Source organism: Rattus norvegicus, chromosome 2 (assembly GCF_036323735.1).
Source record: "Rattus norvegicus strain BN/NHsdMcwi chromosome 2, GRCr8, whole genome shotgun sequence".
Lineage (NCBI taxonomy): Eukaryota > Metazoa > Chordata > Mammalia > Rodentia > Muridae > Rattus > Rattus norvegicus.
The window spans coordinates 130426902-130445203 of record NC_086020.1 but is presented as its reverse complement, the minus strand read 5'-3'; the positions used below and the strand labels follow the sequence as shown (position 1 = coordinate 130445203).

The following is an 18302-nucleotide window of genomic DNA, read 5'->3' as shown; positions in this document are numbered from 1 at the left end:
AACTGCCTGAGGATCCAGCTATACCTCTCTTGGGCATATACCCAAAAGATGCCTCAACATATAAAAGAGACACGTGCTCCACTATGTTCATCGCAGCCTTATTTATAATAGCCAGAAGCTGGAAAGAACCCAGATGCCCTTCAACAGAGGAATGGATACAGAAAATGTGGTACATCTACACAATGGAATATTACTCAGCTATCAAAAACAACGAGTTTATGAAATTCGTAGGCAAATGGTTGGAACTGGAAAATATCATCCTGAGTGAGCTAACCCAATCACAGAAAGACATACATGGTATGCACTCATTGATAAGTGGCTTTTAGCCCAAATGCTTGAATTACCCTAGATCCCTAGAACAAAGAAACTCAAGACGGATGATCAAAATGTGAATGCTTCACTCCTTCTTTAAATGAGGAACAAGAATACCCTTGGCAAGGAAGGGAGAGGCAAAGATTAAAACAGAGACTGAAGGAACACCCATTCAGAGCCTGCCCCACATGTGGCCCATACATATACAGCCACCCAATTAGACAAGATGGATGAAGCAAAGAAGTGCAGACCGACAGGAGCCGGATGTAGATCGCTCCTGAGAGACACAGCCAGAATACAGCAAATACAGAGGCGAATGCCAACAGCAAACCACTGAACTGAGAATAGGATCCCCGTTGAAGGAATCAGAGTAAGAACTGGAAGAGCTTGAAGGGGCTCGAGACCCCAAAAGTACAACAATGCCAAACAACCAGAGCTTCCAGGGACTAAGCCACACTACCTAAAGACTATACATGGACTCACCCTGGACTCTGACCCCATAGGTACCAATGAATATCCTAGTAAGAGCACCAGTGGAAGGGGAAGCCCTGGGTCCTGCTAAGACTGAACCCCCAGTGAAGTAGACTATGGGGGGAGGGCGGCAATGGGGGAAGGGTTGGGAGGGGAACACCCATAAGGAAGGGGAGGGGGGAGGGGGATGTTTGCCCAGAAACCGGGAAAGGGAATAACACTTGAAATGTATATAAGAAATACTCAAGTTAATAAAAAAAAAAAAGATGTGTTTTCCGTAGGCAGCAGAATGCAGGGTCCTCATTGCATATGAAGTTTGTTAATCTATATCTTTTTATTGGGGAGTTGAGGCCACTCACGTTGTGAGATATCAAGGAATAATGATTATTGCTTCCTGTTATATTCATATTTGGATATGAGTTTATGTTTGTGTGCTTTTCTTCTCTTTGTTTTGTTGCCAAGACGATTCGTTCCTTGCTTTTTCTAGGGTATAACTTGCTTCCTTATGTTGTGCTTTACCATTTATTATCCTTTGTAGTGCTGGATTTGTAGAAAGATATTGTGTAAATTTGGTTTTGTCATGGAATATCTTGGTTTCTCCATCTATGTTAATTGAGAGTTTTGCAGGTTACAGTAACCTGGGCTGGCATTTGTGTCCCCTAGGGTCTGTAAGACATCTGTCTAGGATCTTCTGGCTTTCATAGTTTCTGGCGATAAGTCTGGTGTGATTTTGACAGTTCTGCCTTTATGTGTTACTTGACCTTTTTCCCTTACTGCTTTTAAAATTCTTTCTTTATTTTGTGCCTTTGGTGTTTTGACTATTATGTGATGGGAGGAGTTTCTTTTCTGGTCCAATCTATTTGGAGTTCTGTAGGCTTCTTGTATGTTTATGGGCATCGTTTTTTTTAGGTTAGGGAAATTTTCTTCTATCATTTGTTGAAGATATTTACTGGTCTTTGAGGTGGGAGTCTTCACTTTTTTTCATACCTATTATCCTTAGGTTTGATCTTCTCATTGAGTCCTGGATTTCCTGTATTTTTTGGACCAGTAGCTTTTTCCACTTTACATTATCTTTGACAGTTGTGTCGATGTTTTCTATGGAATCTTCTGCTCCTGAGATTCTCTATTCTTTCTCTTGTATTCTGTTGGTGATGCTTGTATCTATGGCTCCTTGTATCTTCCTTTGGTTTTCTATATCCAGGGTTGTTTCCCTTTGTTCTTTCTTTATTGCTTCAACTGTTTGATTGTGTTTTCCTCGAATTCTTTCCAGGATTTTTGTTAATCCTCTCTATAGGCTTCTGTTGTTTATTTATGTTTTCTTGCATTTCTCTAAGGGAGTTCTTCATGTCTTTCTTGAAGTCTTCCAGCATCATGATCAAATATGGTTTTAAATCTAGATCTTGCTTTTCTCGTGTGTTTGGATATTCAGTGTTTGCTTTGGTGGGAGAACTGGGGTTCAATGATGCCATGTAGTCTTGGTTTCTGTTGCTTGGTTTCCTGTGCTTGCCTCTCATAATCAGGTTGTCTCTGGTTTTACTTTGTGCTGCTATTTCTGACAGTGGCTAGACCGTCTTATAGGCCTGTGTGTCAGGAGTGCTGTAGACCTGTTTTCCTGTTTTCTTTCAGCCAGTTATGGGAACAGAGTGTTCTGCTTTCGGGCGTGTAGTCTTTCCTGTCTACTGGTCTTCAGCTGTTCCTGTGGGCCTGTGTCCTGAGTCCACCGGGCAGGTCGCTTGGAGCAGAAAAGTTTGTCTTACCTGTGGTTCTGAGGCTCAAGTTTGCTCGTGGGGTGTTGCTTTTGAGCTCTTGGTGAGGGCAGCAACCAGGAGAGCCTGCTCAGCCTTTTCTGGGAGCCCCCGTGCACCGGGGTCCCAGATGGCGTTAGGTGTTTTCCTCTGGAGTTAGAAATGTGGGCAGAGTGTAGTCTCTTCTGTCTTCTCAAGTGTGTCTGCCCTTCTGAAGGTTTAGCACTCCCCATCATGGGATTTGGGTGCAGAGAACTGTTGATCTGGTCCCGTCAGGTCAGGGTGGTGCCGGGAGTGTGGGGTACCTGTACCTAACCTCATTACTTTTAGAACACTGATATACCCACACTCCATTATCTTTCTTTATCACTGTTAATTGTTTTCAGAAACATGCATCTAAACACACATAAAATCATTTTACCCAGAACATTCTGTATCATATAGAAGTCCTTTTTAAATCTTCTACCTTCTGAATAAAAACTTCTAATACTTCTGGAATGCCTGATAATGATACTTCAAATTCTTTGTGGTTTATGTTACTTTAATTCCTTAGTAAGTAGTCATTAATATATAATTAATTGTTTATGGTATAAAATAAATTCTTTAAGAATTCTAGTCCATATAAATAGCAAAACAAAGACTAATTCCTTACTATAAATCTAAATTATTAATGTGTGGATTCATTCACTATAAATGTTTTCTGCCCTCAACCTTAGCCATTTTCTCCGTAACAATTATGAGCCTTTGTTACTCTGGAAGGAGGCTTTACAATGTTGGCTCCAGTAGACAAACTTTATCTCAAATGAGCAATAAAACTTTAATTTGATATCTTAACCATAAATATGAAATTTATTTGATTGAGGTCATTAAATATAGTTAATAGCAAACACTGTTAATTTTGGTAATGTAGAAATTTAATTATTTTCTTATAATAGTATGCTATAATGTATGTAAATTTGAAATATATTGTTTATATTACTGAAAATTTCACTTAAAGAAACAACCATATATTTATAGAAATTTTACAAATTTAATTTTTATATTAATATAATGCATTTTGATTGTACTCATCCCTATCAGTCTCCTTCTGCTCCTTCTATCCTTCTATGTCTCATACCATCTACATTCCATACTCAAATTTATGGCCTCTTTAAATCTATATATCTATATATCTATCTGTATATAGAGATATATACACAATATACTGTGTCTAGTTAGTGATGCCTGTATGCATATGGGTTTACAGCTGACCAGCAAAACATGAGAAGCTCACCAAGAGGCTCCTGCTTAAAGTTATCTATTGGGAGTTCATGGTACAGGATCCCTGCAATGTCCAGAAGATACAATCTCCCAGCACTTTTCCTGGTCCTTCTGTTCTTTTTTTGTTTATTATAGATATGCCACCTTCTGCTTTTTCTATATCCATGAAATCATATATAGTTTTATTTTTACCTTTGTCCCTGACCTTTACCCATTTCTATGGAGAAGTGTTTTGCAGATTATTTCAGTTAAATTTTAGCTTTCACTTAAACTATAAATATTTACTCTTGCTAATATGAAATCACAGAACCTGGTCTACAAATCTATTTTCAGGATAGGCAAGGCTACACAAAGAAACCCTACCTTACAAAAAGAAATAAATACAATCATGGAACCAATATTTGATATCCACATTTATTATTTATATGAATTTATAATTCATAAAATATTTCCATGTTTATTGTTTAACATTGGATGAAGAATATTAGAAATATCTACATCTTGTGGAATGGGAAATGAGACATAAAAAGAGTAAATGATTTACCTTAGAGAATACATAGACACATGAAATTCCAAAGATTATTAGAGACATATTTACCCAGAAGAGTTGTTGAACTTCTCCATAAGATGTATAAATGAGAAAATAAATCTAGGTTAAAAAATGAAAGTTCTTTGATGTGTTGTACAATCTTGCATAATTTCTCTAGGCATTTGGATCCTTAGTTTCCCCAGCTGAAAATTATTTATCCTTTAAAAATGATTGTCAAAGAGATTAGATAAAACAATATGTATGATACAATGATCAGTAGGCATTGAATTAATTTTATTTCTTTATGTGTCAGGAGTCCTAACTTTGAGAGTTCCAAGGCAAACAACTTGTAGAGATCCAGATTTCATCTTTCAACTGAATTGTTTATTATAGATCTGCCACCTTTTGCTTTTTCTATCAACAGAAATAAGTCAGTTATCATCGACAAGGTGAAGAACTACAAAGTTTGGCCTTTGGCGTTAAAATGAAGAAAGCTGTGTTCATGTATACATATCTAGACTTCATTAACTTGCTCCTATTTCCATTTTGTTACCTCCCTGAGACAAAACAAGTATGAAACTTGTTTTCAAAATTACAATTTTGCATTATTGTTCATTTGAAATGACCTAGTTCATAATTACTAAAACATTTGAGCTTTTGAAAGCATTTAAATTCCTCATAAAAGCTATAGATGAAATAAGAGAAAATGTCCTTAAGGTGATTCCTCTTGAGGTCCAGCATGAATAATTCCGGAAGGATTTGCACTTGTACTGTGACCACTAAGATCTGCTGCAGTTTCCCTGCTCTGAGGGGCTAATGTATCAGACACACTAATTGGAGAAACCAGGAGAGAAGATGACACCTATACCTCCATTAGTTTTTTTTCCTGTTTCTGTAATTTTGATGTTTTGTTATTTTCTATCTTTGTGCTCAAACACTGATTGATTATTTAAACCAAAGACAAGCCAAAGAGTTGGGCAGTTTTCCAGGCAATATATTTTCCATTTCTTATTTCTGAAAGCTGACTGTAGCTCATGTTGTATAAGAAAAGTCATGTCTTGCCATTCTGAAATATTTTCTGATATTTACCTTGAATTGTCAATAGCTTCGTTTACCCTATATGAACATCACTGTACTGGCCTGATTTTAAATAGAAAATGCAATCCAATCTTTAATTTAATGATCATTATGTCGACTGTACTAAATAAATACAAATTACAGAAATCAAGATTATTGTTTTCTGCTTGAAATGTTAATGACTAATTCTGACTGTTTTGCATGGCTTGATTACTAAGTGTTTGGTGTAAATATACATTCACATATATTTCTGACTTTTAGAGTAAAAATGAACCATAGACAATGTGGAAAATTCTGTTAACCAGGATATTTACAATAAAGTGCCATGACCTCATGAATGGTATTTTTGACAAGGTTATCTTCTCATGAGTTGTTCATTCTTTTACTGCTTCATTAGTCTTAGAGGTTCTGAAACTTGGGAAAAGATAAACCTAATTCACATTACTTATAAACGATGAGGTTAACGTACGTAAAAAGAGACACAGAAACAGTTCAGTACCGTGAACTCACACAGAAAATTATTCACTGCATGCTGAAATCTGCAGTTGATTAAAGCAAAAGGAGAACTGGCATGTCTTAGAGATTAAAACCCTTAACACTTTATGTCCCTAATACAGTGGAAGCAGACGAACCCTAGCAGCTGTGTTAGTTCACTTTTCTAAATTAACAAAACAATGCCAAGATGCCAATAGTTTAGAAAGATGATCAGAACAAGGCAATAAGATTTGCAAAAGATATCATTTGACAGAGGTAATTCACAGAATGCAAGCCTGGTGCTTTGAAGCACTACAGTCACACCAATCCTTGACTCTTATTGGCTTAAAATCCAAATAATCTTACATTTAAATGGAGCTTAGGAAATCCTGCAGAAGAGAGGAAAGAAGGATAGAAGGAGTTGAGGAGTCAAGGACATCACAAGAAAACTTACAGAATCAACTAACCTGGGTCCATAGGGCTTTGCAGAGTCTGAACTGACAACTGCCAATGGGACTGACCTAGGTCCTCTGCACCTATGCAATAGGTTCTGTAGCTTGCTCTTCCTGTGAAACTAACGGCAGGAGCAGGGGGTTTCTGACTCTGTTTCTGGCCTTTGAGATCCTTTCCTACTACCGGGCTGTCTTGTCTAGCCTAAATAGAAAATATGTCTAGTCTTACTGTAACTTGATATGCTAAGACTAGTTCCAATCCATAGGAGACCTTCCTTTTCTGAAGAGAGAGGAAAAATGGCTGGGGTGGGCATGACTAGAAGATAAGGGGTGGTGGCAGTGGAAACACGTATGTAGTGATGGGAAGTAAATAAATCAATCAATTAATTTTAGAAAAAACTAAGTTGTAGAAAGAAATTCCAAAGATGATTTCTTAGGCATATCGTTTGGGATATTGATTTTTTTTATTTATACTTAGCTATTCCTGTCTTAAAAGCTTACATTCCTTGATTGTGTTATTTTGAGGGGTTGTAGATGGGGTATGCTTCTCCTAAACCGGCTTGAGTTCCAGATAAATTTTGTTTCTGCAAGACTGCAGAATAGGACATGATCCTGCCAGAGGACAGAATACAGGCATTTAAAAAAGCCAGTGGTGTTTAAATCTTTTCCATCTGTGAGATTAATATGAAACCATCTAAGCTTATATCTCTTTGACCAAAATTTACTTGATTATGGCCAAAGAGAGCAAAAGTCTTCTAGAGATCTTTTCTCTGCAGTTTTATCTTTTCCTTTTCCTACGAACCATCTTGTTCGTCATACCCTTGATCATCCTTAGCATATGTGCATTCCTCACCCAGGGCAATTAGTTCTTCAACAACCAGGCCTTCTGTTCTTCATTATCTCTCCCTTTATTCATTCCCACCCAAGTTCCAGGCTCAGCATCCCTTACCATAAGAAAATTCCCATTCTTTCCTTCACAAGTGCATTCTTTAGGGGTTCATTTGAGATTAAATTAAAAAGATAATGGTGCAGTGTGAGGTGTTGCTTCCAGATATAGGATTTTTATAAGTTGGATTCATTCATAGTTTGACATACACAGCACTTCAACAAAGAAGTAAACCTGGAAATTAATTTCACACCTGGAAAATAATTATTTTATTCCAGCTCAATTTTCATGAATAAAGGCCAAATAAGTTTTTCCCTTTTTATCATTACATTGAGATACATCTGTCAATGATAATGAGGAAGTTTAATTAACCAATGTTTATATTTCATAGCTTAGTCTGTTAATTATGTTTAAACATGTGACCATTCTCCCTAAAGTGCCAAGTTAGAAAAATTAAATAAGATGATATTGCAAAAATGATAAATTAAAACTATTAAACATCAATTAATCTCAATTAATAACTTTTTAATGAGCAATTTTAAAATCATTTGCTGTAAGAATGTTATAGAATCCAATTTCTTTATGTTAATTCAATCCACAAAGTGTTGCTTAGGGAATACCAGACGCCATGCTTCCTGATAGTCCTTGCCTGCCCTTACTGAAAATGAAAAAGCAGCATTGACTAATTGTCTGTAATTGACTGATATATATATATATATATATATATATATATATTTATTAGGGTAACTTATATTGACTTATAGGCTATTGTCCAACTAATCCAGCAATGGGTTTCTAGGAATAGAACATCCAAGAATCCAGAAGTTTCTCAGTCCATGAGGTTAGATGTTTCTGTTGGTCTTCAATAGATGATAGAATCCCAAACGAGTAATCACTGATGCTACTGAAGCAATGGATTTGTTAACAAGGCAAGAATAGGTAGGCAAAGAGAAATACTTCCTTCTTTATTGTCTGTTTTTCCCCTTCCAAGAGTTGGTGTTGCCCAGATTAGATATGTATGTTCCTAACTCAAAGGTCCCCTCTATTTTTGGATTGTAGTTCATTCTAAATGTAATTGAGTTGGCAACCAAGAGTAGCTATCACAGACATAGAGGTGGATGTGTTCAGGGTGTTTCTTTTAACTTTATGCAGGAGTTGATTCTTCATAATTAGAATTTTCATTTAATTATTTTCTTATAATGCTCATTCAGTGTAGCTTCTTGGAGGGCTACTCTGTTTCTTCCCTATGTAAGCAGACATAATTATCAAATAAAATAGTTAATAACCTAGTTCACTTTTTTACTATTTGAATATTAAAAGTACATTTATATTAAACTATAAAATTCACATGTTAAATAAGACTATAACAGTCTGTTTTTATATACTTTTAAACAAAGGAAAGGAGAAGAATTTTAGGATACAACCCCACCCCCCCCAAAAAAAAAAAGAAATGGAAAAATGATCACCTTTTCTATGTGAGTTAATGTGTTGAGCTTCTATGAGGTAGTTTAAGAGAAATTTTGTTAGATTTGTTCTTCATCTTGAATAACTGGTCCTTTGTGTTTGTGAAATGGCTTTTTTTTTCTTTTTTCTTTTTTTCAGAGCTGGGGACCGAACCCAGGGCCTTGCGCTTGCTAGGCAAGCGCTCTACCACTGAGCTAAATCCCCAACCCCGTGAAATGGCTTTTTTTCTAGATATTTTACTTAATAGTTTCCTAATGTAAGAACTCAAGCCTCTGAATTGGTAAATGGATACCCAAATTTAAGATAAACTACAGAATTATCACTTACTTATCAACATTACATTACCATGAAACTCAACATACTTGCAATGATTAGGGTATTTCTACTTGCATAGATTAAGGTATTAGCAAGTAAATAGAGTAGGGAATTTGCATGCATAAATTAATACACATGTCCACAAGGACTAACTAAATTGGCTTACACAATCCAAGCTGAGTAATCCAATAATGGTTGTGTGAGAAACTGGTGGCTCTTCAATCCAGGATTCTAGATGCCTGGGCAGTAACAATCTGGTATTTACACATTGAATAATTGTAGAAGTTTGGGTTCTTGTATGTTGGAGGAGGGAGAGGCTGGGCTCCGATGTCAGGGAACATGGTTGCAGCAACAGTAACAACAGAGTTCGTGCAGCCATACTCACCACCAATTATATCCACATGGTATATTCTGGTAGTAGACACCAAGACGATAAGCCTCTGAAGCTGTAAGCAAGCCCCATTAAATGTTGTCTTGGCCATGTCTTGTCTCTTCACAGCAAAAGAACAATAACTAAGACAACAGACCTTTCTGAAGATCCACTTAAAAATGTGTTCCAGCCAATGGCTAGTGTCCTTTAGTTCTATATGTCACTGTGTACTCACAGAAAAGTGAAATATTTGTCAATGCTGACCTATTGTTTTGGGGTGAATGCAGACTGTAGCAATACAACTAAATGTCTTTATAATTACTAATTCTTGCCATTTGCATTAAATAAGTAAAGTTTGCTGTCTTACTGTAGTTGATTTGTATACTTTTGTTATTTAGAGTAAAACGTTATCTGGGTGAATTGGTAAATGCTTGTAGTTGAAGTTACATGGGCAGCTGAGTCATGGGAAACATGGGAGCAGCAGAGATCACAAACTGAGAACATGGGACAAGGAAAAATAAGCATAAAGTGTTCATTGAGGACTTTCTATTGAGATCCATTGCAGTCAATTATAGTTAAACTATAGGCATATGAGGTTCAAGCCATAGCCATGATTCAAATACATGCAGGAATTCTCCACACATATAATTTCTTGGCATCTTATTCTATTCATTGCCTGTATTCCTTTCTGGATCCTAATTGCTCTGTTAAGCCAAATTTAATAAACTCATTTTGGTGTTTAAATTTTAGTAATTAATCAGTTTAGCAGTTAGAGTCACAAACAACGTGGTCTTCAAACACATATCACAATCTGCTAGCATCTTTTGCTTCTTGACCTCCATCACAAATACCCAGGGACTGTAGAGCTGACACAGCTTTTATGAGGGAAATGGTGCTTCTGAACACAGTCCAAGCAGCTACCTATACTTTATACCAACTTTTCATTTTAAATAACAGCCAGACTCATATAACTTATACTCTCTAGCATCTACACAGTGTGCCTGAGGCAAATGGTACCTGATGAACTAAGAAACACCTAGAGCCCTGGTTTGGTATGCCTTTGGTGCATTAAACAATAGTGTTTCCAAAGAGGCTTACATGAGGGAACATGATATACTATTAATGTTGGCATATTACCACATGGGCTGGGATCTTGGACTGAGAAAAGTGGGGGTAAAGAAGAAAGGGTGTACTCTCCATTCTTCTTTCTCTTTTCCTCCTGAGCATCAGACCATTTTTTCCTATTTATGCTTCCTGCCCAGGATGACTGAATTCCGCTGAACTGTGAGCTAAATAATCCTTACTCTCTACATTTGTTTTCTATCAGATAGTTAATCACAGTAACAATAAAACACCTAAATCAAAGAGTCATGCAGACGTCTTTGAAATTGTTGCACTGAACAAACAAACAAAAAGACACAGGAAGGGACAATTTGATTCTTTAGAATGCTATCCTATGCAGTTACAGATTGTAAAGGGATTTGAGTTATCCTTTTATCAAGCTCTATCAGTGTCTTCTGTGGCTTCTCTGCTTTCCCTATGGAGAAGAAGTATTATCAGTGCCTTACTTTCAAGATTAGCTAGATAACAAGATTTAGATGTGAAAAAATGAATTCATACCATTGGTGATATTTACAAGGAATATTTTAATGAAAAAGTATCACTTATCTTAAACAGAAATATGTTCAGAAAGTACTTGTAGTTTATAATACTTTGACAATGTTAAAGTCTGATGAATGAAGAAAACTTAACAATCTTTATGCTATTTAGAGGCTTTCTAATTAGATAAAACAAGCAATTAAATTCGCTTATAAGGGCATCCTTGTGAAGCTAGATAAGCTATTTTATTTCTGTTGGTCTCAATGCACCATCCAAATTTAATTTTGTCAATTTTACTTTCCAATTAAGTCCAGAAATGGTAAGAATGCTTTGCCACAATTAAATGTCATTTGGTCTCCATTTCTTCATTTAGCAGTGAATTATTAGTGACCCAACACTTAGGCTGTCCTACATTTAAGGACCTGAATATATAAAAGGCAGTTAACACACAGCCTATTCTGACAAGTATTCAAAGTAGGAGAAAAAGTCAATTAACTTGCTTTAATTGCACATTTGCTTTGTTATAAACTTGATGTTTTGTGCCCCTGTCAATTGTTTGTCTGTATTAAAATAAGGACCTAGGGACTTACGTTTAGATTTGGTTTTGTGACTGCCTTTGAAGGATCATTTATGTCACTAGATGAAGAAAATGTGTAAATAGATAGAAACATGAAGTTCAGCCTACAGCAGCATTAAGAATCATAATCACACTGAGCAGTTGACTCTGAATGTTAGGTTAATTTGAGAGTCTTGAACTTTTCTTATTCTCAAAGACCCAGTTGCATGAGCTTCTTCACATATTTATGGGGTAGTTTGACAAAATGCAACAGTAAAGGACATTCACACTTTGTTAGATTGCCTGGGGGGGTCACTATGTTAGCTAACCTCCTCCTCCCCCTGCCCCTACTCCCACTTTCTTCCTCATGCTCCTTTTCCTCCCAGTGTAGAGCAGGTTAGCCTCATGTTCTGAGTAATCATCCTGCCCTAGCCTTTCCTTGTGACTGGATCTGTATCTTTAAGTCTCATTTATTATTATTCATGCATGGTTATACTTGTACAGATTTTAATTGTGTATACATACACATATGTCTGTAGGTGTATCAAATGTATCAAATGGCCTCCTGTGGAGGCCAGAAGGAGGATCCTGTTTCCCGAAGGAGGAGGTACAGGTAGTAGTGATCGTGATGTTGATGCTGGGAGGCAAACCTATATTCCCTGCAAGAGCAATACATGCTATTAATCACTGAGGCATCTCTCCAGCCCTTCTATGAATAATTTAGTTTTGTCTTTGACAGCACTGAAAAGCTCAGGACACATTATATTAGATTATTCATCAATGGTTCTCTTATATGTTACCTAACCTTGAGTTCTTAAGATTTTCGTGTACTTTGTATAGAAGGGCAAATAGGGCTAACAATAGAAAAGAAAACTTAACAAACACACAGAGAAGAAAAAAAATTACTCTTGTGATTCAACTATTGCAGCCCAGAGGGTTCAGTTCCGTTTCTAAAAGAGACTTAGTTTTAGCATGGTGCACATAGACAAGTCCGATGATAGGAACGTTCTTTTAAAGCTGATTTAGTGTCTCAGGCCCCAGCTCGTGCCAAATGAGCTAAAGGAACTTGACCAGCTGAGCTAGTAAAACTACTTAATAGACTCATCTAAGATCCCCTCAACAGTGGCTTTTTGCCTGCAACAACAGGGCCTGCAGCTGTCAGGTTTCTTCAACTGTCACCAGTGGGCATCACTGCCGTCAATTAGAATTGCCATTGAGGAGTTGAGACACAGACACATGCGTGGCTCTGCCCTTGCACCAGCAGCTGCCCGAAGGTCAGTGCTCCGTGTCTGGAGGAGGGAAGTTTGGCAGTGATGTGATTTGTGTGGTGACTGAACAGCTATAATCTCCATATGACTTTGCAGGGAGCGTCAGACTGAGTGATCAACACTTCGAAATGCCTTCTCGGTTAAAAGCCAGAGGAAGTGTTTGGATTTACATAAGACCTTCGCCTTGGTCAAAATGCTTTCTTTTATAAATTTCTTTGGTCATAGTGTCATATCACAGTGACAGGAAAGAAACTAAGAAACTCAACAAACTAATGAACATTCTTTTCTAAATGTGCTTGAATAATAAAAATGGAAATAATTATTATAAAATGTCAGTAATTATGCAACTAGTTTGAATTCAGAACATTTGGCACTTATCAATAATTTTGGAGCATTAACTAATTGATAAAAATTATGTCTTAAATATTTTTAGAGGTTTGCTTTTCATACTGAATTTTTTTGGAAGCAAGAAAATAGTTATCGGAAATATGTATTTTCTTTATTCCTAAACTTAAATAATTATTTATTAGAATAAATTCAGAAATACATAAAAGGCAAGGGAATTTCTGAAAATGATATTAAATTAAGGATATGTAATATGGAACTAATGAAAGTAATTTCAGAGTTACTTTAAGCTAAGTCTGATTTCATTTTTTTTTAGTGAAAATCATGTATTATTACTGTCAAAAGTAATTAATAGCAACATAGTTGTTTGGAGGAAAATTTTCCTTATACATTGTATTGATGTGGTTTTATCCTGACAAAAAAGAAAATTCCAGCCCTAGTAATTACAAAGTAAGAAAATTATTACTTAGGTGGTGGAAAACATGACTTTACATTTATGACTCTATGAAATGAAACGGATTTGTAGCATCAATGCTATAATTTAGTTCAAAGGAATTTGCTTATATTTATGGAAGCAATAATTTATGCAGACTTTGTATATCACTAGATCTGGAAGAATTAAAAAAAACTTTTAATTTACTAAGCTAGCTTGCTTGCCTGTTATATTTCAGTTATATTTCATATAAATTATCTAACTTAAGTTACAAATTAGTTATTTTTATGGTACCGACTATTGAACATGGAACATGGATAGTACAGAGCAAATGTTCACCACTCAGTAATTTATAATCAGGATTATATGTGCCAAACCACAGGTCGCTCACTCATTTGTCTATTTCGCGTTTCTTCGCTGGGAGACTATTAAGAGCAAAGGTGAGACGTCTGTCCTGACTTCAGGACTTGCTACCGAAGTCAAGTCATCTCTTTCTCCTACACTCTCTTTTTCCCCCTCACTCCCTCACTCTCTCTATAATTCTTATTTTCAGTGTCCTGCTCTCTGGAATGACCTGAAGCTAAAAAGAAAAAAAAATGAAACATTGGTTTTCTGAGAAGAAAAGATTTGTGCTGGGAACAGTTTCTGCTGTGGCACCAAAACTGTAACAAGAAAAGGCCTTTGAGTCCTCAGCTAAATGAAAGTGTTATGATACTCATACTGGCTACATGCCGGGGATCCTGACAACCAGCCCACGGAAATACCGAGTTTCCAACTCTTATGGCCTCTGAACAACTGAAAGTCACAGAAAAGGCTCATAGATGCATCACTGCTGCTTCTCACCCTGGTGAAACGCACTACTTCAAATGTCTTGTGGAAAATGTATGTCGTACTTTACATAGCTGATGTTTTTCAGTGAAAACAAATAACAACAAACAAACAAACAAGCAAACAAGCAAATTAAAGCAAGAGGCCTCAAACCAGACAATGACTCCCTGCAGTGATCATTAGCAAGTAAAGCTGTTTGGACAAAAGGGCATAATGTGAGATACTCCGTGACACACCATGACCTCCATGGAGAGATTGCTGTTGTTGCTGTTGTCATCTTCATCATAATTATTATTAATTAGTTAACATTTATAATTTATCTATATTCTTTGTTTTCTTTTGGGGGAGAGGTTGCAAGGACAGAGGGCAGATACAGAGGGCATAGGAAATGAGGGGCATTCGGGATGACTGTATAATGTGAAAATCATAAAGAATCAATAAAAAATAAACATTTTTCTTAATAATGAGTGGTTTACATTTTATGGATTTTATTTTCAGTGATTCCGTTAAATCAACCTGTGATCTCTGAGCAATGGTGAACTGTGGGTAAGAACATGACTGGCATACTTTAAAAGGATTTAGTTAAATCTGGCATTGGCTTTGCCTATATGAACAATGCTGGACCTTCAGAATAGGAATATACGGTCAGTCCCATTGTGTTCCCTTTTAAATGAAGAAAAACAAAACTGGAGTTTGTATTCAGTGCATTTAGGAGGCCATTCTTTTTTCCCTCCTAGTCTGAGTTTTGCAAGCTAACATACTGAAGAAAAAAACTGGGAGATTAAAAACAAACAAACAAAAAAAAAAGGAGCCTTCCTATAGGAAAATTGGAAATAAACCTAGAGCTTTGTAAAGGGACATGCAGATTATCTTCTAAATATCTATTCTTGTACTAACAGATAAAAGCTGCTTCCTGAATGAATCATAGAAACCTTTCTTACATAGAAGCCATTGTTATAAGGAATGGTGTGTGGGGGTGGGGGTTGGCATGGGGTAAGGGTCTCAAATGGGCTCCAGATTCAGAGAACAGGTGATCGTCATGGGCCCACTCCTAAACAAAATATTTTTACCCTCCCATCTGAGGAGATAGAGAATGTGCTTAAACCATGGCCTATTCGATGCCATTGTCTAAACTCAATGCATCCATTATACTATTAGGCCATATCAATTCTAGTTGCCTATCCTAGTTGTCTTTGGTAGAGACCATCCCTATGAAAAATTAGTCAAGAAAACAAGAGAGGCTCATGATACCTATCCATTTTTCTCTGAAATATGAGCTACTAATAGATTTTGAGAGAGAGAGAGAGAGAGAGAGAGAGAGAGAGAGAGAGAGAGAGAGAGAGAGAGAGAGAATCATTGGTTTTAGTTCTATACCCACTGCTGATTCTACCAGGTTCCAATAATAGATCCAAATGCATAGGCACACAGATAGGTCTCCTAACCTGAATGTGTCTCAAACCGAAATGGTTGTACATGAAGATGAGAGAGAAATTTGTGATGGAAAGGGAGTAGGATAGGGTGTGAGTGATAGTGTACATGATAAATAACTGAAATTATCTTTAAAAATGTGATTATTCTTTTTGAAAGACACATTACTACTACTGAAAAGATATGCATGACATTTAGCTACCAAATCCAAGTCTCCATGAAATAGTTCAATAAATGACATATCTTAGAGTAAAACAAAACAAGCAAAAACCTGGAACAAAACAAAAAGCTAACACAAAACAAAACAATAAAAAAAAAACTTTCTGCTCTGACTAGCTCCTGATTAATGCATTTTTGAAGTCTGAGAACTCTCTGTTAATAATCATTTTGTTGTTGTTGTTGTTGTTGTCAAATTTGATCCTAACAATCATATTGGCTTTTTAAAGTATGTATACATCTTTAAGGTAAACATTTCTTTTTTTATTATTTTTTTTAATTAACTTGAGTATTTTTTATTTACATTTCGAGTGTTATTCCCTTTCCCGGTTTCCGGGCGAATATCCCCCTAACCTCTCCCCCTCCCATTCTTTGTGGGTGTTCCCCTCCCCATCCTCCCCCCATTGCCGCCCTCCCCCCAACAATCACGTTCACTGGGGGTTCAGTCTTAGCAGGACCAAGGGCTTCCCCTTCCACTGGTGATCTTACTAGGATATTCATTGCTTAAGGTAAACATTTCTAAAATGTACCTTCTACTCTACTTATCAGTGTGAGTTATATATGTGCACTGGGGAAAGTTCCCTCATAAAATTAGTTTTATGACTCGAAGGTTCCCTACCTTAAATATGAAATTAAATTAGGTACATTTTATTCTTTTAAGAAAGTGTTTTATTACTTTAAGGTTGACTATGAACATTTTATCTAAGCTAATATTTTAGTTTAAAATTAAAATGTCATCATTAATATAGGCTATAAAATAAGAGGCACCATTTCAAGCCAAAGTTTCTACGTACTCTGATATAAATTTAATTTTATATTTTTGATTAGCTTAGTTAAAATATATTATTAATGCTTTCAATCCTTTTGAATTTTATAGTCATCATTCTTCATAAACTGTAAATGTCATAAGCCATAAAACCAAAAAATCATTTTAATTTTGTTAAATATACTTTAGAAATATATTTCCTTTTGTTTTTAGTACTTTTATTTGTGTGTCTGGGTAGATACACATGAGTATGCATATTTATATAAGACAGAGGAGGACATTGGGTTTCCTGCTGGAGTTATAGGGGTGTATGAATAGCCCATGATGACTGCTCCTGGGAATTGATCTCAGGCCCTCTGCAAGAGTAATGCAGACTCTCAACCAGTGAACTATCATTCCAATCTCACTGTGTATTCAAATGTTTTGGGCAATATGATATCAGTTTAGAAGTCAATGGTCTTGCCAAAACACTTAAGTTTTATTCCACAGAACATTTTTAAATTAGGATTTCTTACATGGAACATGAAGTAGCACAGAGACACAGATATAGTTTTTTAAGAAGAGGGTCTCTTACCCTAGACTAGGTTGAAGGACGTATCCTCATCAACCTACTTAAGACCCATGTTTGTGTTCCATGTGGTCAAAGATCTCCAGGCATTGACATGTAGAGCACAAGCATCCAACATATCCAGAGAGTAAATATAAAATGCAATAGCATCAAATAAACTTATTTTTCCATCAGCTTCTCTCCTGATTCCATATTTTGTCTCAGGTAAGGATTGAAAGTCATGCTGTTCTTCTTACAGGGCAAGACCAAGTTTTGCTTTTATATAACTATCAAAAGAACAACTATAGCCACCCATGTAATGGGAAACATTGCATAGGATGCTCATTAGTGCTCTGATGATTCAGTGTTAGAGGCAAGCTTTTTCAGAGAGAACAGAATAGAAACACAAATCTTTCGTCATGCTTACAGTCTTTCCATTTTCATTTTACCTTGTTCTGTGCCTTAACAACTTTACTTGGTTGCTGGTGAATAGATAAACTCTTAAGTTTATTTAATTTTGGGAATTTACCAGAAATGACCTAATTTAAGTTTCATTTATACTTGCTCTGTTGAGCAAGACCAAGTCTGAAAAAGATCTATCTTTTTTTTTTTACGTACTCAACAGTATTCCTCGCCTTGTTTGCATGTTTTTTCTTAATAATTGTGCCTCTATTTTACATAATTGATTTACTTCAGTGCTGGGGCTTTATTTGATCTAACTAATTAAAACTTAGTTCCTGCAAAGAGATTATGGTTAGTCTAGTATAAATTATATCATCAATGTTTACCTGACTATATGTTAATGTCTAGAATTGAGAGAAAAGATAGATTATGGAATTACATCCTGAAATATGGACACAAAGTTCTCTTAAGCTGTAAGCTGAGTGGTTGGCACCTTGAAAATTATAAGTAGATTTTTTTCCCATGGAAAGGTGCTGCAGAACCTAGCACTTATAAAGTA

General features: G+C 36.1%; 1 long non-coding RNA gene across 8 annotated transcripts in view; it reads left to right on the top strand.

Annotated features, from left to right (window-relative positions):
• Window positions 1–14851, top strand: part of LOC120100812 (uncharacterized) — a 123061-nt gene extending 108210 nt beyond the window's left edge. For 5 of the 8 annotated variants that reach the window (XR_010064267.1, XR_010064262.1, XR_010064265.1 and 2 more), the window contains exon 7: window positions 4742–5728. This is a non-coding gene — a long non-coding RNA (uncharacterized LOC120100812). Of the gene's footprint in view, window positions 1–4630; window positions 5729–14109 lie in introns of those variants that run through there. The other 3 variants (XR_010064263.1, XR_005500913.2, XR_010064264.1) reach the window with 2 other exon arrangements.
• The last annotated feature ends 3451 nt before the right edge of the window (window positions 14852–18302 follow it).